This window comes from Sus scrofa, chromosome 2 (genome assembly GCF_054392235.1).
Source record: "Sus scrofa isolate SSC_HxYL_T2T_F1_AM1 chromosome 2, Sscrofa_HxYL_maternal_Yorkshire_Landrace_v2.0, whole genome shotgun sequence".
Lineage (NCBI taxonomy): Eukaryota > Metazoa > Chordata > Mammalia > Artiodactyla > Suidae > Sus > Sus scrofa.
In genome coordinates, this window is record NC_139384.1 from 90418652 (window position 1) to 90441673 (window position 23022).

Here is a 23022-nt window from a genome sequence, read left to right on the forward strand (position 1 = left end):
ACACACATCCAGAACCACATCAAAAGATGTTATAGTTTTTGCTTCAGCCATGAGATACAATTTAGAAAACCCAGTCGAAGGAAGACCTCTTGTATTTACCCAGAGTTTTTTTGTTTGTTTGTTTGTTTTGTTTGTTTGTTTTTTGTCTTTTTGCTATTTCTTGGGCCGCTCCCATGGCATATGGAGGTTCCCAGGCTAGGGATCGAATCAGAGCTGTAGCCACTGGCCTACGCCAGAGCCACAGCAATGCGGGATCCAAGCCACGTCTGCAACCTACACCACAGCTCAAGGCAGCGCTGGATCCTTAACCCACTGAGCAAGGGCAGGGACCGAACCCGCAACCTCATGGTTCCTAGTCAGATTTGTTAACCATTGCGCCACAATGGGAACTCCTACCCAGACTTTTGTTGACCACGTTTTCTTCCTCCCTGATGTATCAAGATTCCTTCTTTCATCATTTCCTTTCTGCTTAGAGAACTTGCTTTAGGCATTCTTTCAAGGCAGCTCTGCTGGCAACAACTCCTCTTAATTTTCCTTCAGCTGAAAAAAATCTTGTTTCTCCTTCATTCCTGAAGGATAATTCTGGGGTTTCTGTCAACCCTTGAAAAAGTGTGTGCCACTTCCTTCTGACTTCCATGGTTGCTGCTGGGAAATCTGCTGTCATTTGAATTATTTTTCTCCTATAGATAAGGTGTCATTCCTCTTTGGTGGCTTTCAAGTTTTTGGTTGTTTTTTGTTTTTTAAGTTTTCAGCAGTTTGACTGTGATATTTCTTGGTGTGAGTTTCTTTAGATTTATCCTGTTTGGAGATTCACCCACCATGTTGGATGGGTAGGTTTTGGTCTTTTGCCACATTTGAAAAGTTTTCAGTCAGTGAGCCTGGCTGTGTTTTTCAGCCTCACTGTATTTCTCCTCTCCTTCTAGGACTCTGATGACACAAATGTTAGCTCTTTTGTTACCATTCTACAGGTCCCTGAAGCACTGGTCATTTTTTTTTCCTGCTGCTCCCTTTTTTCTCTGTTGTTCAGACTGAATAATTTCTCTTGGTTCTCCCCTCAAGTTCACTGATTCTTTCCCTCTTTCTTTTTATTCTCCTCTTGAACCCATTCACTGAGTTATTTCCTTTATCCTATTTTTTTAGTTATGAAATTTCCCTTTGGTTCTTCTTTATATTTTCTATTTCTGTGCTGAGACTTTCGATTTTTTAACTTGTTGCAAGTGTGTTCATAATTGCTCATCAAAGCATTTTTATGATGGATGTTTAAATATATTTTTCAAGAGTTCCTGTTGTGGCTCAGCAGTCACAAAATTGACTCATAACCATGAGGATGTGGGTTTGATCCCTGGCCCAGCTCAGTAGGGTTAAGGATCTGGCATTGCCGTGAGCCGCCCCATAGGTCACAGATGCCACTTGGATCTGGCGTTGATGTGGCTGTGGCATAGGCCAGCAGCTGTATCTCTGATTCGACCCCTAGCCTGGGAAAACTCAAGTTGAGGTTTTCTTGGTGATGGCTGGTTGGATCCTGGACATTTTAAATATTATGTTGTGAGACTTTGGATCTTGTTTAAATCTTGTGTTTTAGCTGGTGTCCTCAGACTTCATGCTGATAGGAAGAGGTTAGGGGGTGCCTCACCTCTTCCTGGTGGGAGTCCAAGTCCATGTTTTCCACTCAGCATCCATGACACCCAAGGTGGGGAAGGGCTCCAAGTTATCCCTGGGAGGCACAGGAGTTCTGGCTCCCTACTCAGCCTCCTTCGATACCTAGTGGGGCCCAGGGCCCCATGTTACAGTCCGAAAAATAACATGGTCTGCTTCCTACTCTGCCTTTGCAGGTAGGAGTAGGACCTCACTGTCCTGTATTATACGCCTGGTGTAGAGTGGTTATCCTCAGAAAGTTCTACCATTTTAGATTTCCCTTTTCTGGCCCTTTGGCTAGAGAATCTTTTCTTGAGGACTTATTTGTTTGCATCCATTGGTGTTTCTGAGTTGCTGGTTTCTCCAACACCCAGCCACCCAATTTGGGACATATGAGACACAGAAGCAAAAGCCAAAAACCCAAAACCTCATGTACAAGTGGACTTGCCTGTCTGACATTTCTCAAGCTTCAAGGTTGCTAGCTAGACAGCTTCTTCTCTCCACCTTCCAGAGTCTTCCTCATGTTTATACACAGACCTTGTCAAGATAGTGTGGGTTAACTTCCAGACCTTTGCAATGAAGTGAGTCACATGAACTTTGGTTTCCCAGTGCATATGAAAAGTGATGTCTATACTATACTGTAGTCTCTAAAGTGTGTAGTAGCTTTATGGCTAAGAAAAACAATGTATGTACCTTAATTTAAAAAAATAAAGTAAGAATTCTCACTGTGGTATCATGGATTAAGAATCTGACCACAGCAGGTCTGGTTGCTTCGGAGGTGCACAATCAATCCCCAATCCAGTGCAGTGGGTTAAGGATCTGTTGTGGGTAGCAGCCGTGGCTCAGATTAGATCCCTGGCCCAGGGACTTCCATATGCTGCAAGTGTGGCCAAAAAAAATTTTTTTTTTTGCTTCTTAGGGCTGCACCTGAGGCATATGGAGGTTCCCAGGCTAGGGGTCCAATTGGAGCTGCAGCTGCCAGTCTGTATCACAGCCACAGCAATGCCAGATCTGAGCCACGTTTGTGACCCACACCATAGCTCTTGGCAACACCAGATCCTTAAGCCACTGAGTGAGGCCAGGGATCAAACCCGCAACCTCATGGTTCCTAGTCAGATTCATTTCCACTGTGCCATGATGGGAACTCCAAAAAATTTATTTTCTTTTTTTTTTTTTTTTTTTTTTTTTTTTTTTTTTTTTTTGTCTTTTTGTCTTTTTGTTGTTGTTGTTGTTGCTATTTCCTGGGCCGCTCCCGCGGCATATGGAGGTTCCCAGGCTAGGGGTCGAATCGCAGCTGGACCCACCGGCCTACACCAGAGCCACAGCAACGCGGGATCCGAGCCGCGTCTGCAACCTACACCACAGCTCACGGCAACGCCGGATCGTTAACCCATTGAGCAAGGGCAGGGACCGAACCCGCAACCTCATGGTTCCTAGTCGGATTCGTTAACCACTGCGCCACGACGGGAACTCCCAAAAAATTTATTTTCAATAAAGTACTTTATTGCTAAAATATGCTATCATTTGAGCCTTTTGAGACTTGTCATTTTTTTATGGTATTAAAGTCAGAGATCACCAATCACAGATCACCATAACAAATAATAATGAAAAAATTTGATATATTGTGAAAAATTAGCAAAGTGTCACACAGAGACATGAAATGAGCAGATGCTTTTAGAAAAATGGTGTTGACAGATTTGCTTCTCACAGGGTTGCCACAAACCTTCAATTTGTAAAGACCTCAATATCTGTGAAGTGCAACAAAGCAGAATGCAATAAAACAAGCTATGCCTACCTACAGAGATATAGACAGATAGATGAATGGATGGATGGATGGATGGATGGATGGATGGATGGACGGACGGACAAACATACAGACAGATGCCCAGGATTTTCAGTTGTCCTTAGCAGGAGGGGTAGAGAAAAGTATATCTGTTCCATCTTTCTGCCAAACTTTTAATTATTTAATTATTATAGCTTTATAACATGCTTTAAATTTCTTGTTGGGCTACTCTTCACTCATTACTCTTTTTCAGAATTTTCAAAGCGCTTTTATGTGTTTTCTCCAGGCAAGCCAGGTATTATTTTATTCTAAAATAAGGGTGTAGGGTTGCTGGTATCTCATCAATTTTATAGATTGATTTAAGGAGAATAAGTGTCTTTTCAATGTCAAATAGCTGTTTAGCTCTCCAAGAAGAAGGACACTTTAGGAATTCTCTGGTGGTACAGCAGGTTAAGGATCTGGCATTTTCATTGCTGTGGCATGGGTTCAATCCCTGGTGCCGGAACTTCTGCATGCCATAAGAGTAGCCAAAACAAAAACAAAAAGACAAGGACACTTTCCAGCATGTTTGCATTGTCAGTATCCCCCAGTAATTTTATGTTTTTCTTCCTATAGAGTCTTTGATTTCTTGCTGAGTTTACTCTTTGGTGTTTTATCCTTTCCTTGCAGCTATTATAAATGGAACACTTTTCCATATGCCTTTTAACTCGTGATTTGTATATGTCAATGCCATATACAAATTTTTATATATTACATATACAATCATCCACCTGAGTATATTCTGTCATTATTTCTGGTGGTTTTTAGTTTGTTCTCTTGGATCTGAGGTATCAAATCATACTGTGTGTCAATAACTCTATTTTTCATGCTCCACTCCAAAATTAGCATTCCTTCCTTTCTTGTGGAACTTCCAGAAAACTGATCAATAAACATGGCTCCTGGAGTTCCCATTTTGTCCCAGCTGGAAAAGAACCTGACTAGTGTCTATAAGGATGTGGGTTTGTTCCCTGGCCTTGCTTGGTGGGTTAAGGATCTGGTGTTGCTGTGAGCTTTGTGTAGGTCATAGATGTGACTCGGATCTGGCATTGCCATGGCTGTGGTGTAGGCCTGCAGCTGCAGTTCTGATTCGACCCCTAGCCTGGGAACTTCCATATGCTGCAGGTGCGGCCATAAAAAAAAACTTTTAATTTTTTTAAAAGTGGCTCCTGACTTTAATGGGGGTGTTTTCAGTGCTTCAGCAGTAAATGGGATAGCACATTGGATTGTGGTTTGTGATACCTTTTTTTTTTTTTAATCACACAGGGGGAAAGACTCATCTACTTCTATTCTTATCACGATGTAATAAACCAGGCATGAATAACAAAAGTGGTTAAATACATAAAAACTTGGTCATCTAGAGATTTTAAAACACTCTCTTAAATAACTATTGAGTCAGAAAGAAATACAAAAACTGAATCACAGTGTTTAGAGAATAATTTAAACAAGAACAGAACTGTCTTAATCAGAAGCCTTGGAACATGTAATAGCTTCAACTAGCTTGAATAAAAAGGGGGCTTATTGACTCACAAAATCAAACAGCAGAAACAAGCCGGTGGCCTCAGAGTAGAACCGTGATTTATCCATTGTGGTTTCCCTGGACACTCTGCTGGTCGTATAAGCCCTTCTGGCCCTGGAGCTGCTTGTGCCCGTGCTTGCAATGTGCAGTGCCTGTGGGGGAGGTGAAGGCAGTCTCTAAGGGATGCATAGGGACCACCGAGACACAGGCACCTGGCATAGAGGCACCATTGGTAACATGGCATCCATGTAGCAAAAGGGAAGTTCCCAGTGTGACACAATAGGGTCAGTGGCATCTCTGCAGCACAAGGATGCAGGTTTGATCCCCAGCCCAGTACAGTGGGTTAAAGAATCTGGTGTTGCCACAGCTTGTAGCATAGATCACAATTGCAGCTTGGATCTGATCCCTGGCCTGGGAGCTCTGTGTAATGCCAGGCAGCCAAAAAAAGAAAAATTAACAATAATAATAAGTAATAACAACAACAACAACAACAATAATAATAGCGAAAGGACCAGGGTGTGTGAGTAATTTCCTTGTTTTTTCTAAATTAAAGCAAAATTAAGGTTGGCAGCGTAGTGATCTCATTCTCACACCCACTATGTCCTTGTGCATTTTCCTGAGTAGGATATGGGGGAGAGGGAGAGTTACAGCTGGTGCCCCCCAGGGAATTGCCAGGGTGTGGGCTCAGGTCTGCACAGGAACCCCGAGAGCCTCCCCAACCTCAATATCATGTGAGCATCTGCATCGCCAAGGGATGGAGGAAACAAGGGGTCTGGTTATCAGTGGTCTTTGTGCCTCTTGTAACACAGATTTATTAAGTTTGCAGTGGGAGTCGGGGGTCACAGGAGCCAATGGAGGGACTGGTCTGGGTTCATCTCATGCCCCTCCCTGACTCCAGACTCCCACCAAAAGGAATGACCTGAGTTTCCCCAAATGTTTCTTGTTATTTCATAGCTCAGTGCCTTTGCATATATCGTTCTTCCTACCTGGAAGGCCCTTTTCTTCCTGGCAAACTCCTCTTCCTTGCAGACACAGCTCAAGAGTCTCTTTTTCTGCAAAGTGCACAATGCCCCGCAGAGTTGCAACTCACTCCTGGTGCCACCACAAACCTGGTGCCCGCCTCTACTCGCTGACCACACTGCACCCACCTCCATATCCCTTAAACTGTGGTCCTTCCATGTTAAAGGAAATAAATGAATGACGATGGTGGTCATTATGACCTAGCGCATTACCAAGCACCCTACCCAGCAGTATGGCCACACCTTCTGATGGCCATGGTACCCTAGAGCAGATCTGGGAGGGAACCCCAGAACTGGAGGCAGACGCTGCCTAACACACAGCAGGCTCTCAGAATGGCTGCTATATCTTCCAGTTCTGACTGCTCACCACGTGAATGGAGGCGGGATGAGTGCAGGGTCCCCGGGAAGACACAGGGGACATGACATCCTGATCTGAGCCTGTCTTCTTTGCCTTGCTGTCTCCAGAAATCCCACCGAAGGCAACAAAAGACACTTCAAACTCCTGGAAAAAAAAGTCTCTAGTTCTTGGAGGCTTTCATTATGAGAAGCAGAGCAAGCCTGTGGTTTCCAGGCCTCAGTGGCAGCCTCCCACATCAGTTACTTTCTGGGTTGCCCCAAAAGGCTAGGAGGCGCCTTCAGATCCACGGGCTTTTTCACAGACACATGTGTTCTTTTCTTTCCCTTGGCCTCACGTTGTCTTTCTTGGAAAGCATGGCAGATGTTGGGCCAGTGTTGCAGGGAAGTGTCTGCAAACAATGGCTGCACATTGGAGAGGCGTCCTGGCCAGGAATCACAGGGACCACTTGAGGTTCTGAGGCTTCGGACACCTCGAGGATCTCAATCTTGTTTCTGGTGGGCAGACCCGAAGCTCAGGCCTTATGCCTTATGTCTGACAGCAGCATTCACACGCTATGAACCTGGTGGGTCATGGAAAGGGGGCGGACCCTGGGAGGCAGCAACTGAACACCACCTATAAAATGGGAAGAATAGGAGTTCCCTGGTGGCCTAGTGGTTAAGGATTTGGCATTGTCACTGCTGTGGCCCAGGAACTTTTGTATGCTACTGGTGTGGCCAAAAAAAAAAAAATTAGCAAATTGGAAATAAAAATCCAATAACAAAATTATTTTTTTGAAAAATGGTGCAGTTCCCACTGTGGCACAGTGGGTTAAGAATTCAACTACAGCATCTCAGGTCACTACAGAGGTGTAGGTTCGATCCTGGCCTGGTGCAGGGGGCTAAAGCATCCAGTGTTGCCGCCGCTGTGGCTCAGATTCAGTCCCTGGCCTGGGAAGTCCATACACCACAGGTGCGGCCAAAAAAAAAAAAAAAAAAAAGGGAAGAGTAGTTCTGCTCTCGAGGGTGTATTGCAACAATGGAGACAGTGTGTTTAAACTCTCCAAGGGGAGGAAGGAGAAATTGCATTTTTTAGCAATTGTCTGTATGTGAAGGAGGCACAGGACATGGTGGGTGAGAGCCTGGGTTCAAGTCTGACTCAGTCATTACCAACCAAGGGACCTTGGATAGGTTATTTCTCCTCTCTGGATCCAGTCTCCTCAGCAAATTGGGATAATGTAAAGATTAAGTGAGATAATACTTGAAAGCTGTGAGGACCGTGTTTGATGTGTGTCTTACTTGTAAAACATCTCAGCGAGTTGGCGTTTTCATTCATTCACTCACTGCCTGCCTATGACTATAATTATTCTAGTACTTAGATCTGATAATTAATGGATACTTTATGGGCTTAAAAAAGACAGAAATGGAGTTCTCGTCGTGGAGCAGTGGTTAACAAATCCGACTAGGAACCATGAGGTTGCGGGTTCAATCCCTGGCCTTGCTCAGTGGGTTAAGGATCCAGCGTTGCCGTGAGCTGTGGTGTAGGTTGCAGACGTGGCTCAGAACTGGCGTTGCTGTGGCTCTGGCGTAGGCCGGTGGCTACAGCTCCTATTAGACCCCTAGCCTGGGAACCTCCATATGCTGTGCGTGCAGCCCTAGAAAAGACAAAAAAAAAAAAAAAAAAAAAAAAAAAAAGACAGAAGCAACTGACAATAGCAAGTGTTGACAAGGATGTGGAGCACCTAGAACTCTCATATACTGCCAGTGGGGATGCAAAATAATACAGCTACTTTGCAAAACAGTTTTGGAAGGTAGTATCTTACAGAGATAAACATCCACTTCTTTTTTTTTTTTTTTTTTTTTTTGGTTTTTTTGGCTGCATCTGCAGCATATGGAAGTTCCCAGCCTAGGGTTTGAATTAGAGCTACAGCTGCTGCCCTACACCAAAGCCACAGCAACACCAGATCCTTAACCCACTGAGCTAGGCCAAGGATGGAACCCACATCCTCACAAATACTAGTCTGGTTCATTACCACTACACCACAATGGTAACTCCCAACATCCACTTCTCATGACTCCACAATCCCACTCTCAAGTATTTACCCAAGAAGAATGAAAACTTACATTTACACAAAAATCTGTCTGCAAATGTTTGTAGCAGTGTTATCCATGATCACAAAAAATTAGAAAGGATCCAAATGCCCTTCAAATGGGAAATGGAAAAACAAACTGTGGTACATCCATTCTAGGGGGTCCCATCCAGCAATAAAAAGGGACAGACTATTGATACATGCCACATGGGTGAATCTCAAGTACCCTATGCTAAGATGAAGAAGCTGGACTCATAAACAAATCAGACTATATCCTGTAGGCTTCCATTTATATGACATTCTATCCAAGGCAAAATACTGGAGTAATTGAAAGCAAGGACTCAAACAGATACTTATATACCCATGTTCATAGAAGTATGATTCAGAGTATCAGAAAGGTGGAAACAGGAGTTGCTGTCCTGGCTCAGCAGTAATGAATTGGACTAGTATCCATGAGGATGCATGTTCGATCCCTGGCCTCACATAGTGGGTTAAGGATCTGGTGTTGCCAAGAGCTATGGTGTAGGTTGCAGACACGGTTCAGATCCCATGTTGCTGTGGCTGTGGTGTAGGCCGGCCTCTACAGCTCTGATTCGACCCCTAGCCTGGGAACTTCCATATGCTGTGGGGGTGGCCCTAAAAAGACAAAAAAAAAAAAAAAAAAAAAAAGGTGGCAACAACCCAAATGTCCATCAGTAGCTGAATGAAAACACAAAATGTGGTCTGTCCTTACAATAGAATATTATTCAGCCTTAAAAAGGAAGGGAAGTCCTCAACATGGATGAACCTTGAGGACATTAAGTGAAAACATCCAGGCAGAAAAAGACAAATACAGTGTTATTCCACTTATATGAGGTACCTGGAGTCATCAAAGTCATGGAGACAGAAGCAGAATGGTGGTTGCCAGGGGCTGGTGGGGAGGGGGGAGTGAAGAGATGGGACAGAATTAATAGGGACAGAATTTCTGTTTGGGATGATGAAAACCTTCTGGAAATAGACTGTGGTGGTGGTTATACAACATTGTGAGTATACTTAATGCCACCAAGTTGTACACTTAAAAACAATTAAAATGGTAAAATTTTTCTGTTATGACTATTTTATCACAGTTTTTTAAAAAAAATTATAGGCACAGAGAACACATCAGTGATTGCTAGGGATTAAGGGCGATGGATAGGACAGGATAAAGGAATTTGGGGAATGATAAAATTGTTCTGTGCCTTTGATTGTGTTGTGGTCACACGACTCTTCATTTGTCAAGACACAGAGAACTGTACGCCAAAAGAATGAATTTTACTCCATGTAAATTTAACATTAAATTTTTAAAAAGACAGAGGCCTTCCAGCTGGGCTCTGACCCTTCTTGCTGGTTTTTCATTTAGCCAACAAATATTTATTAACCCCACCTGTGTGCTGGCACAGCCCTAGGAGCCTGGGTCCTGGGAACCCCAGGAATGGACATAGGGTGGATCAGAAACAGCTGAGCAGGAGATGATGAGAACAATGTGTCTTAGTATAATTTCGATAAAAATCACACCAGCAAGTTTTCCCTTGGAAACCACCTCTGAAATGTGGTGACTCTGAATGTTTTACTATCATTTTTTAGATAAGTGTGTTTATACAGCAGCCCTTCACATCTGCCTCCTTTTGTCTGCCTCCTTTTGATGCTCTGGTTTTAAAAAACATCTCTGGTTTTTGTTTGCATTTGTTGTTTTAAAACTAGAAAAACATCTCATGTTTTTGGGTCTTTCCATTAGCCTCCTGGGCCTCCCCAGGGCAGGGGCTGGGGTCTTGTCCCTTAGGCCACTATGTTCTGCAGCTCCCTCTGATGTTTCCAGAGATCAGATAAAAGACAGTTCAGTTCCAAGTGAGAGAGGGCGGCTTCAACAACATAGAGAAGATGCTGGCTCAAAAAACTTAAAGGCCCTGGGCTGTACCAGCTTCAGGCATGGCTGGATCCAGTAGCTAATTAGCATCTTCAGGATTCTCTGTCTCTATCTTCTCCTATTCCCCCCCAGGCTCCTGGCCCTTATTTGACTCCCAGCCTCTCTCCTTTGTCCTGACTGACTGCTTACAGCCACAGCTCCTCAGCCAGGCCCTACGGAAGCCAACCACCCTCCCTGTGGCCATTTTCCTTTCGTGGTTTCCCTCAAGAGAAGCGATTTGTCAGGGTTTATTTAGATAGAATTCTGCCTGCCCGTGCCTGCCTGTGCCCCTTGCCTGCACAAGAGCCTCCCTCCCTCCTTGAGCTCTCTCAGCCCAGCAAGAGCGCTTAAGTCCACAAGCCCTCGTGCCCCGATGTCAACCAAGAGGACCCTCTGAGCCCACTGCTTTAGATCATGGCTGAGCAAACATCCCCGTGAGTGACATGTTTCTTGTTTCACAATTTCTTCTTCATTTATCTGCTTCACAACCCCTGCAGGAGTGTCCACTATGTGCCAGGCTATCTGGAGCCCAGGGATAAAGATGAAAACATTACCACCTGCTCTGAGAGCCCATCCATGCTCTAAAGAGAGACAGATGCACAGAAAAAGGCACATTCAGGAGGTCCTATAATGTAAGGACAGTGGGGCCCAGAAAAAAGGCTTTTTAATTTCCGTAGTAAAGAGTGAAGAACAAAAGGTTTCACTGGGACTAAATCTTGAAAGAGAAACCAAAAATAAACTCATTTGTATAATATTACCTCATACTTCACTATGTTGAAGTTATCATTTCAACTCTGGGAGAATTATTTTTAATGGAAAAAAAAAGATTTTTTTCTTTTTCTTTTTTGATTGAATTTTACCAATAAAGTTATATGAAAGCATAGTACAGTTCTTTCACATTTGAATGTCACAGCAAGTTAATAAAGAGACTCATTCATGCACCAGTAAATCTTTTTTTTTTTTTTGAGGTGTCGTTGATATGCAATGTTGTGTTAATTTCTACTGTTCAGCAAAATGATTAAGTTATATACACATTCCTTTCTTTTTTTTTTCTTTTCTTTTTTTTTTTTTTGTCTTTTTGCTATTTCTTGGGCCACTCCCGTGGCATATGGAGGTTCCCAGGCTAGGGGTCGAATTGGAGCTGTAGCTGCCAGCCTATGCCAGAGCCACAGCAACTCGGGATCCGAGCCGCGTCTGCAACCTACACCACAGCTCACGGCAACGCCGGATCCTTAACCCACTGAGCAAGGGCAGGGATCGAACCCGCAACCTCATGGTTCCTAGTCGGATTTGTTAACCACTGAGCCACCATGGGAACTCCTATACATTCCTTTTTATAAATATTCTTTTCCATGATGGTTTATCACAGGATATTGAATATAGTTCCCTGTATGATACAGTAGGACCTTGTTGTTTATCCATTCTCTATGTAATAGCTGACATCTGCTAACCCCAACCTCCCTGTCCATCCCTGCCCCAACGCCCTCCCCCTTGACAACCACAGGTCTGTTCTCTGTGTCCATGAGTCTGTTTCTGTTTCCTAGATAGGTTCATTTGTGTCTTTTTTTTTTTGGTCTTTTTTTAGGGCCTCACCTGCAGCCTATGGAAGTTCCCAGGGCAGGGGTCCAATCAGAGCTGTAGCTGCAGGCCTACACCACAGGCACAGCAACACAGGATCCAAGCCATGTCTTTGAACTACAGCACAGTTCACAGCAACACTGGATTCCTAACCTACTGAATGAGGCCAGGGATCAAACCTACGTCCTCATGGGTACTAGTCGGGTTCATTACCTCTGAGCCACAATGGGAACTCCTGTGTCATATTTTAGATTCCACATATAAGTGATATCATATGATATTTGTCTTTGTCTTTCTGACTTATTTCCCTTAGTATGATAATATCTAGTTGCACCCATGTTGCTATAAATGGCATTATTTAATTCTTTTTTATGGCTGAGTAGTATTCCATTATATATATGTACCACTTCTTCTTAGTCCATTCATTCATCAATGGACATTTAGATTGTTTCCATGATTTGGCTGTTGTAAATAGTGCTGCTATGAACATATACCTTTTTGAATTATAATTTTGTCCAGATATATGCCCAGACGTGGCATTGCTGGATCATATGATAATTCTACTTTCAGTTTTTTGAAGAACCTCCATAGTGTTTTCCCTAGTGGCTGTGCCAACCTACATTCCCTCCAGCAGTGTAGGAGGTTTCCCTTTTCTCCACACCCTCTCCAGCTTTGTATTAGTAGATCCCATAAATCCCCCTTGATCCCCTTCTTTTGAAGCAGCCGTTGTGTCCTTCTCCTTGGCTTGTTGCTCTGCTGTGGTCATTATCTGGCAGACGTGGCCAGAGCCAGCCCCATATACCAACATGGAATCCCAGCAGTCCCCCAGCATCGCTCTCATTGACTTCCTCAAAGTCTGTATCTTCTGACAACATTCACATTTCCTCTTGCGGTGGATTTGCATCGTATTATTTACAGTCACAGATAACCTCCTCAAAGAGCAGATGTGTTGGTGACAAGCAGGGGTCCTCCAGACACAGCCCAACAAAGACAAAGAGAGGACGATTGGGCCCAGGCACTGGTGTGACCAGGCAGGCATGGTTGGGGGGTGGGGGCTGAGCTTATAAGGACTCAGGGAGTCGGCACTCTTGCTGGGTTGTGATACTTTGGTTTCTTTCTGGGAAACCTCAGAGACTGGATCGTTCTGTGAGGCCCCCTGCATAGAGCCTGAGATGGGTTGATTCTCCTGAAACATACACCAGATGCATGGCAGCCTTAGCGCCTTAGACCCCTGCCCAAGCTCAGTCCTCCAGGACCCCTTCCGTGAGGCCTCAGGGTGAAGTCTGAGCTCCTCCTTCAGCCCTCAAGTCCCGCACGAGCTGCCTGACCCCTCTAGTCCTATTTCTTCCTCTTTCCCCACTGGGCCTGCACTGGTTCACATCTCAGTTGGCTTTGTCCACACCTTCCCCTCCTCCTGGAACACGCCCCCCACAACGGCCTAACTACCTTCTCCTCCTTCTAGACCCCGCCACCCAAGGGTCTCTTTGTCCAGGAAGTCCTCCCTGCCCACCTTGGCAGGGCTGATTCCTCCTTCCTGAGGCCCCACAGGCCTGGTTAACACCACTGCCCTTGAGGGATGTTTGCCTCCTTCACCAGACCCTTTGTTCATCCCTGGGGCCAATGCAGAATATTTATTTAATTAAAATGAAAACAGGGAGAAGGAAACATAGTCACATGTTGGGTCCAGGTAAAATTGTAGCACTTGAGTCAGAAACCCTCCTCCAAGCTCCCAGTGGCCACAGCAGGGAGTGTCAGTGGGTGCCCTCTGCCTCCACAGGGTGTTGTGGTCTCAAGCCTCTGGGTGCCCCAGGCCTGTGTGAACATCAGGGTCACCAGGAGCTGGTAAAACACAGGTTCCTGGAAACCGTTCCTGCAAGTTGTCCTCCAGCCAACCTGGAATGGGGCTCTGGAGTCTGCATTTCTTTTTTTTTTTTTTTTTTTTTCTTTTTTGAATTGAGGTACAATTGACGTGCAATATTATGTAAGGTTCAGGTGTCCAACACAATGATTCATAATTTTTAAAGCTTATACTCCACCTATAAGTATTATAAAATATTGGCTATATTCCCTGTGCTGTGCAATATATCCTTGTAAGCTTAGTTATTTTATACGCAGTAGTTTATACCTCTTAATCCCCTCCCGCTTTATCGCCCCTCCCCCACCACTCTCCCCCGTGGTAACCACTAGTTTGTTCTCTGTGGTTCTGTTTCTTTTTTCCCATATTCTCTAGTTTGTTTTATTTTTTGCATGCCACATATCAGTGATAGTATACGGTATTTGTGTTTCTCTGGCTTATTGCGCTAAGTATAATACCCTCTAGGTCCATGCATACTGTTGCAAATGGCAAAATTTCATTCTTTTTATGGCTGAGGAACATTATATATATATAATGTCTGTTATCTGTTGATGGATACTTAGGTTGCGTCCTTGTCTTATTAATGTAAATAATGCTGCTGTGAACATTAAAGTGCATGTATCTTAATGAATTAGTGTTTTCATTTTTTTTTTTTTTTTTGTATATATACCCATAAGTGGTACTGCTGGATCATATGGTAGTTCTTTTTTTTTTTTTTTTTTTTTTGCCATGCCTGCAGCATGTGGAAGTTCCTGGGCCAGGGATTGAACCTATACCATAGCAGCAACCTGATATTGCAGTGACAATTCCAGATCCTTAACCCACTGTGTCACAAGAGAATTCCAATAATTCTATTTTTAGATTTTTTTTTTTTTCTTTTTTAGGGCCGAGCGGGAGGCATATGGAGGTTCCCAGGCTAGGGGTCTAGTCAGAGCTGTAGCTGCCGGCCTATGCCACAGCCACAGCAATGCCAGATCCTTAACACACTGAGTGAGGCCAGGGATTGAACCCGCAACCTCATGGTTACTAGTCAGATTCATTTCCACTGCACCATGATGGGAACTCTTATTTTTAGTTTTTAAGGAAGGTCCACACTTTTCCACAGTGGCTGTACCAATTTACATTTTCATTGACAGTGTACAAGGGTTCCCTTTTCTCCACATTCTCTCCAACATTTGTTATTTGTGCTCTTTTTGATGATAGCCATTCTGACAGGTGTGAGGTGACATCTCATTGTGGTTTTTGTTTGCATTTCTTTGATGATTAGTGATGTTGAGCATCTTTTCATGTGCATGTTGACCATCTGTATGTCTTCTTTGGAAAAATGTTCAGCTCTTCTATCCATTTTTTAGTAATTTTTTAATATTAGGTTGTATGGGCTGTTTATGTATTTTGGATATTAACCCTTTATTGGTCATATCATTTGCAAATATTTTCTCCCATTCAGTATATTGTCTTTTCTTTCTTTTTTTTTTTTTGTATTTTTGTCTTTTCTAGGGCCACACCAGCAGAATATGGAGGTTCCCAGGCTAGAGGTCCAGTCGGAGCTGTAGCCACTGGCCTACGCCACAGCCACAGCAACACAGGTTCCGAGCCGCATCTGTGACCTACACCACAGCTCACGGCAACGCCGGATCCTTAACCCACTGAGTGAGGCCAGGGATTGAACCCTCAACCTCATGGTTCCTAGTCAGATTCATTAACCACTGAGCCACAATGGGAACTCCAGGTTGTCTTTTCATTTTGTTGGTGATTTTCTTTGCTATGCAAAAGCTTTTAAGTTTAATTAGATCCCATTTGTTTATTCTTGCTTTTGTTTCCTTTGCCTTAGGAATAGTCCTGCAATTTTTGTCAAAGAATGTTCTGCCTGTGTTTTCTCCTAGGAGTTTCATGGTTTCCAGTCTTACATTTAGGTCTTTAATCCATTTTGTGTTTATTTTTGCATATGTTATGGGAAAATGTTCTAATTTCATTCTTTTACATATAGCTGTCTAGTTTTCCCAGCACCAATTATTGAAAGGGACTGTTTTTCCTCCATTGTATATATTTGCCTCCTTTGTTATAGCTTAATTAACCATAAGTGTTTGGGTTTATTTCTGGGCTGTCCGTTCTGTCCCATTGATCTGTGTCTGTTTTTGTGTCAGTACCATAGTGTTTTGAGGACTGTAGCTTTGTAGCATAGTCTAGGAGTCTGCATTTCTTACCAAACCACCCCAGGAGGTGGAGCGGCCTAGCCTGGTATAGACCCATGAGCGTGGATTTGGCTGCCTTCAGCGTACACCAGTATTATCAAGTGACTTAACTGTGTTCATCTCCTGGGGCTACTGAAACAGATGGCATGAAACTGGAGGGCTTAAAGCAACACAGATTTTTTTTAACAGTTCTGGAGGTCAGCAGTCCAAAATAGGTTTTCAGGGGTTAAAATCAAGGTGTCAGAGGGCTGGTTCCTTGTGAAGGCCCTGGAGGAGAATTCCTTTTAGAAGCCATCTGCATTCTTTGGCCTGTGGCCACATCACTGCAGTCTTCGCTCTGCCCTCATGTTGCCTCTCCTCTCTAGCCTCCTTCTTCTCCCTCATAAGGACCATTGTGATGACACTGGGTGCACCTGGATAATCCAGCATGGAATCCCCATCTTGAAATCTTTGATTTAATCACATCTGCCAAGTCGCTGTTGTAAGGCATGAGCGTCTCAAGACTGCCACAGTTAAAGAACCACAGACTTGGTGGCTGAAAACAACAAAAATGTGTTTTTTCTGTTCTGGAGGCTGGAAGTCTGAAATGCAGGTGTTGGCAGGACCATGCTCCCTCCAAAGCCTCCTGGGAAGAATTTTTCCCGGCCTCTTCCTAGTGTCCAGCAGTTGCTAGCAATCCTTGTCATTCCTTGACTTGTGACTAAGTCACTCTGGTTTCTGCCTCCATCTTCATGTGGAAATTGAGGCTCAGAAGTAGTCATTGACTTGCCCATGGTTCATGTCTTATAGATGGCCAGACGGGTCTTAAACTTGGGCCCAGGCCCCTCTGTGGTCCTGCCAGCCTAGCCACATGCTGCAGAAGCTCAGGGCACCCCTTCTGGGAGCCCGAGTGCACAGCTGGTGTAGGGCCAGGCGAGCTGGTCCCAGAAAGCCTCTACCCGTGTGACTGGTGGCCCGTGGGCTGCATCTTTGGTGTTCGCTCAGCGGACACCAGGGAAGCCCCGGATGCTCAGCTGTTCTGCTCCTTTGAAGTCCAGGCCAAACCACACTGTGTTAGAGCCCAGAGTGCCTGCAGCCAGAGGAGAGAGCCTCCAGCCAGGGCAGTGGGGCTGAGAGCCCAGTGCAGTCCAGCATGGCTTCAGCCCTGCTGACTCTATCAGCCCTTGGCTCACCTTGGGGGCTTCAAACCCCAGCCGTGCTGCTGTGCAGTTTGTAACTCGAGGAGTCACTCCATCTCTCCAGGTTGTAGGCTGAGAGGGGAGGGCTGCCGACACTCCACTCTCGCTGTAAGATGTGCACAGACACAGAGCGGACCTGTGAGTGAGAAGTGCTAGTTCAGGCTCACTTCCTGTTTTTCCAAAGATGTGAACCTTCAGGCTACTTGGTCGTGTGTGTGTGTGTGTGTGTGTGTGTGTGTGTGTTTATTTATTTTCTCTCTTTCAGAATCTTTTTCTCACATAGATTATCACAGAATACTGAGTCAAGTTCTCTGTGCTATAGCCACTTGGTTTTGGGGTTTTTTGGGTTTTGTTTGTTTGTTTATTTTTCACAACCTGGATACCACATTCAGGCCAGAATACCAAGGCTTTGAAAATGAGTTAATTTCTTGGAGCAGAACAGTAACCAGTCCTGTAAATACCGTTTTTCTAGTTGGAGATCACTGGGATATGAGCTGTGAGAGGGTGGGTGGAGGCCCGCCTCAGCCCCCACAGGGAGAGCAGCACGCAGCAAAAGAGCAGAATTGCTCTGAGCAGTTGGCTCACCGTCATGTTATTTAGGTCCAGGATTGCTTTCCTGAAGCAGCTGAGAAGCCAGATGAGCAAGCTCGGAACCTCAGTCCCCCATCCCCATGCAGACAGGCAGATCCCATGGGTCGCCTACCTCTCCTGGAGACAGTGGTTCCTTAGTCCTGCCCAGGGCCACATCTGGGCAGTCATCCTCTCATGGGCTGGGGAAACTGGTTCCAGGGACAGGTGGGGGAGACAGGTGATCTGCCTGTCAGATGGCCAAGGTCCTGAACCAGGTGATTTTTTTTTTTTTTCTTTTTATGGCCACACTCGAGGCATATAGAAGTTCCCAGGGCTAGGGATTGAATCTGAGCCACAGCTTCAACCTGAGCCACTGCAGTCTGCTTCATAGCCTGTTGTGCCAGGGCAGGAACTCCCTGAGCCAGGCCATTTGGCTTCTCCCCCCTTATTTCAGGAAGGCCAACCAGGACTGTGTGACTGTACAAGCATCCATTACACTGTCTGACCCATGCTCGCCGTCCTCTGTGCTTGTATCGAAGTAAGAAGCAGAGAACTTGTAGTTTCCATTCATTTGTGTGTCAGCCTGTGTTTAAAATCGCCCATGTTCTGACAGTTAATCATGGGTGGCCTGTGAACAGTCGAGTTTGGGATTTGTCTGTGTGTTTGTGTTTGTCCGAGGATGTGTCCCAGAGGCACAGTGTCTTCCGTATTTTAGAGGAAGGATGGAAATTCAGTAGGCATGATGGTGGGTAGATGCGACACGCATGTGCCTCGAGACTCCCCAGGGGCCGGGGCATGATGCCACCTCCTCCATCCTGGCCCAGGCTTTCAGGCAGGTTGTTGTGTGACAGCCTTAGGGAGATGGAATCCACTGAGCATGTACACGTCTGTGGTTTTCCGTATATTCACAGAATTGTGCCTGCCTCACCAAGATAAGTTTTAGAACAATTCAACAACCTGAAAAGAAAGTCCCATGAGGAGTACCCCATCATTTTTCCAGAAATGCCTCAGCCCCAGGCAACCATGCATCTATTTTTTGTCTCCATAGATCTCCTGGCTCCGGACTTTCACGTGAATGGGATCATGTGGTGTGTAGTCTTTGTACCTGCCTTTTTTCACTTAGCATATTTTCAGGGTTCATTTATGTTGTAGCATGTGACAATACTTCACCCCTTTTTCTTGCAGAATATGATCCCGTGGCCTGGGATGGTATTTATCCCATTTATTCATTCATCGGTTGATGGACATTTGGGTTCTTTCTGCTTTTTGGCTTTTTTGAGGAACGTTGCTATTTGTATACAAGTGTTTGTGTGGAGCATATGTTTCATTTTTCTTGGGTAAATACCTGGGGGTAGCATTGCTGAGCCATGGAGCAGTCTGTGTTTAACCATTTGATGAACTGCCAGACTGTTCTGCAAAGTTGCAGCACCATCTTACGTTCCACAAGCAGCAGAGGGGGCTCCGATGTCTCCGCATCTCACCAGCATTTGTTATCATCGGTCATCCCAGCGGGTATAAAGCTGGACCTCATTGTGTCTTTTGATTTTCATGTCCCTGATGGCAGATGGTGTTGAACATCGTGTCACATGATTATTGACCATTCGTTTATCTTATCCGGAGAAATGCCTGCCCAAGTCCTTTGCCCATTTTTTAATTGAGCTGTTTGTGTTCAGTTGTAAGAGTTCTTCACATGTTCTGGCTTCAAGTCACTGGGTGGTTTTCACCTTCTCGATGGTATTTTTTAAGGCACAAAAGTTTTTTTTAATTTTAATGAAGTCCAATTTTTCTTTTTTTTTTTATTCTATTGTTTGTGCCTCTAAGAACATCGTCTAATCCAAGGTTACACAAATTTACAACTATGTTTTCTAATACGATTGTTGTAGTTTTAGCTCTTTTATTTAGGTCTTTGATACATTTTGAGTTAATCTTTTGCCTATGGTGTGGGGACTTCCCCTGTGGCCTAGGGCATTGTCTCTACATATGGTGTGAGCTGGGGGGTCTCTTCTGCATACGGATTTCTGGTTGTCCCAGACTGGTTGTTGAGAAAACAATTTTCCCCATTCACTTGTCTTGATACCTTTGTCAGAACAAATGGGTTTGAAGAACCTGCATGTAGGAGTTCCCATCATGGCTCAGCAGTAACAAAACCAACTAGTATCCATGAGGATGTGGGTTCGATCCCTGGCCTCCCTCAGTAGGTTAAGGATCTGGTGTTGCCTTGAGTTATAGTGTAGGTTGCAGATTCGGCTCGGATCCCACGTGGCCGTGGCTGTGGTGTAGGCCAGCAGCTGCAGCTCCAGTTTGACCCCCTAGCCTGGGAACTTCCATATGCCACAGGAAGGAAGGAAAGGAGGGAGGCCTCAGCAGAAGCAGTCTGGAGCCCACAGATCCACCTGCAATCACAAAGGTTGGCAGGACTCAGCCTCCACAAACTCCTGCAGCTGAGAAGCCTTTTCAGGGAGCCTTGCAGATTAGCACCAATGGAGAGCTTATTGGTGTCCTGGCCCGGGCAGCCGGCTCCACTTCAGAAAGGGTCAAGAGGACCAGATGTGGCTGTCGCTGCCCACATCACCTGTGTGTGCCCATCCCCACACTTGAGGGCGTGCTTCCACGGCATCGAGGAGAAGCCATGTGTCCCCGAATGATGGATAAGACACCTCCAGAGGGATCCTCAGACAAGAGGGGAAAGACATTTGCACACAAGAGGGAATATGGCTTTTATTTGTTTGCCTTTTCACTAGGCCAACTCTTTTATTTAGTTTTCCTAATGCGTTTTTAATTGAGATGTAATTGACAGTTGTATTCATCATAGGTGCACAACATCATGACTTGATATGTGTATATACTGTGAAGTGATGGCTACAATAAGAGTTTAGTTAACACTCATTACCATACATAGTTACAAAAAAATTTTGTTTATTCTTGGGAGGAGAACTTTAAGAAGATCTACTCTCTTAGCAACTTTCAAAATATCCAATGCAGTGTGGTTAACAGTCCCCGTGTACATTATGTGCATGACACCCCTAGGGCTTATTTCTCTTATAACTAAGTTTGCACCTTTTGACCTCCTTTGCCCATGTTGCCCGCTCTCCCCACCTCCCAGAATCTTGTTATATATACACTTAACTGATGCAGCTCAGCTTATAACAGGGCGGGGGGGGGGGGGGGAATCATCCAGGTGGAATAGCAAAAAAAGAGAGACAGGTAATTTAAGCAGTGCCAACAGGTCCCCTCGGTGGGGAGGGTGAGACTCTCAGCCCCCATAGGGGCATCAGGTCCTGGGAGCCCGTGCGAACATCTGACCATCTGAGTAAGGGCTGAGTGAGTTTTCATACAGCTTGTCCTTTAAATGCAAACCGTAGAATCACTGTGGCTAAATGCAGGTGTCATTGCATGCTCTGATTCTGTGTAACTGTCACATGGGGAGAGAGTGCAGCAAAATCCCACTGCAGAAGGAGAGTGGGAGAGGGCTTCCTGGAGGAGGTGACCGTGAGCTGTGTTAGGAGGAGTGAGACTGCTGCCTGGAGGAAGAGGAAGGGGATTTCGAGGCAACATAACCTTTGTAAAGCGAGTACTGAGGCAGTGGGAGTGTGGGGAAAAGAAGATGAGGCCAGGTGATGCAGGCTGCAGTTGCCTTGGAAAGGAATGTGAATTTTAGCCTTTAACTTGTGATTCCCAAATCACTGTCCCTGGAACACCTGACTTATGAGATGCCCCTGGGACAAAGGGTTCCACTGTCACACAAGTTTGGGAAATCTCACATATAACCATTACCCCCCTCCCCAAATCCCCACCTTGGAGAGTTGCAAGGGATGCAACTAAAGGCCCAGAGAAGTCCTGCAGTAAACATCTTTTTTGGCTGATTACTCAGGGCTTCCCTTGAACCATCCAAAGGAAGTCTGGCTCGGGCGATAGGGAGCCAGTGTAGGTGTCAGTGCAAGGGAGTGACAGGATCACATGCCAGTCACGGGGATGGATAGCTGGGCCAGGCCGCAGGCACGGGGTGCTGGTCACTGGATGAGTCAGAGGCTACCTCGACATCTGGGAGGGACTGAGAAGAATCAACCGCAGAGGGTGGAGGAGACAAGCGGCATCTCAGAGCCTCCCTCCTCATGGAGCTGTCAGCAGCCACAATCCCCTAGGATCCTCTGAGGACTTGCAAAGATCAGTTGAGGAGTTCCCGTTGTGGCACAGCAGAAACGAATCCCACTAGGAACCATGAGGTTGGGGGTTCAATCCCTAGCCTTGCTCAGTGCATTATGGATCCAGCGTTGCCATGAGCTGTGGTGTAGGTCATAGATGCATCTCAGATCTGGTGCTGCTGTGACTGTGGTGTAGGCCAGCAGCTACGGCTCCAATTAAACCCCTAACCTGGGAATCTCCATATGCTGCAGGTATGGCCCTAAAAAGAAAAAGAAAAAAAAAAGATCAGTTGAAGGCTTCCTACTGCCAGCATGTGTTTACATTCTGTAAGTGCAGGTCATGTGTCCTGAGCTGTTCCCCTGCAGGCTCCAGGGGACACCTGCTTCCAGCAGTGCACATCTTGCCTTTCTTCACCTTTCTGGAAGAGCGGGGAAAAAAAACAGATTAAGTGCAGCACATCCCCCTGCGACCCCAGCCCCTCGGTTCTTAAGCAGAGCAGAGAACTGAACCTCCCATGGGGTTATCAGGACAAGCACTGAAAACGCTTCTTGTGTTTTTAACCGGCCCTATGTGTTGGGAGGAGGCTCATATTTCAGGAGTCTCTGGATAATTGTCAGTAAGATATGTTTCCAGCCAGGGAGCACGGGAGACTCCGGGACGGGAAACTGGATATCTAGCTGTTACTTACAGATCCTCACAGGCAGCCTGGTAGAAGTGTTGCAGCACACAGAGGGTAGGAGGGGTAAAGGTGGGGGTGGGGGTGGGCTGAGGCCAAGGGAGGCCTTCTGCATTATTCTGTTTCCATTTATTGTTTTTTATTCTTAATCATGGCACTTTTGGTCACTGCCGCTCTAGCTCTAAAATCCTGGAAGAAGGCAAATTGCTTTTGGCATGTTGTTTTCTATCCTTCTGTTTGTGCAGGGCCTCCGAGGGCCTCTGAGGGCCTCCAGGGACCTGCTTCCTTCCTCCCATGGGAAGGTGGGAAAGTGGGGGTGGGGTGGGCCATGGGGTAGACACTCAGCTGGGATGCCACACGGAGCTGGGATGGTCCCATACTGTCACTGAACTGACCCACTCCCCCATTCATTCCCCATGCATTTATTGAGTGTGGTATTTGGCCCGATCTTTGTGTTGAGGGTAAAAGAACAGTGGTGGGTCTCCAGGAGTAAA

General features: G+C 45.4%; 1 protein-coding gene across 9 annotated transcripts in view; it reads left to right on the plus strand.

The window, feature by feature from the left end:
* Positions 1-23022, plus strand: part of COL23A1 (collagen type XXIII alpha 1 chain) — a 375676-nt gene that overhangs the window by 197207 nt on the left and 155447 nt on the right. The window contains exon 1 of one of the 9 annotated variants that reach the window (XM_085013703.1): positions 22465-22585. The exons of the other annotated variants lie outside the window; for them this stretch is intronic. The gene's annotated coding sequence lies outside the window, so the exon portion shown is untranslated. Of the gene's footprint in view, positions 1-22464; positions 22586-23022 lie in introns of those variants that run through there. 9 annotated transcript variants of the gene reach the window in all.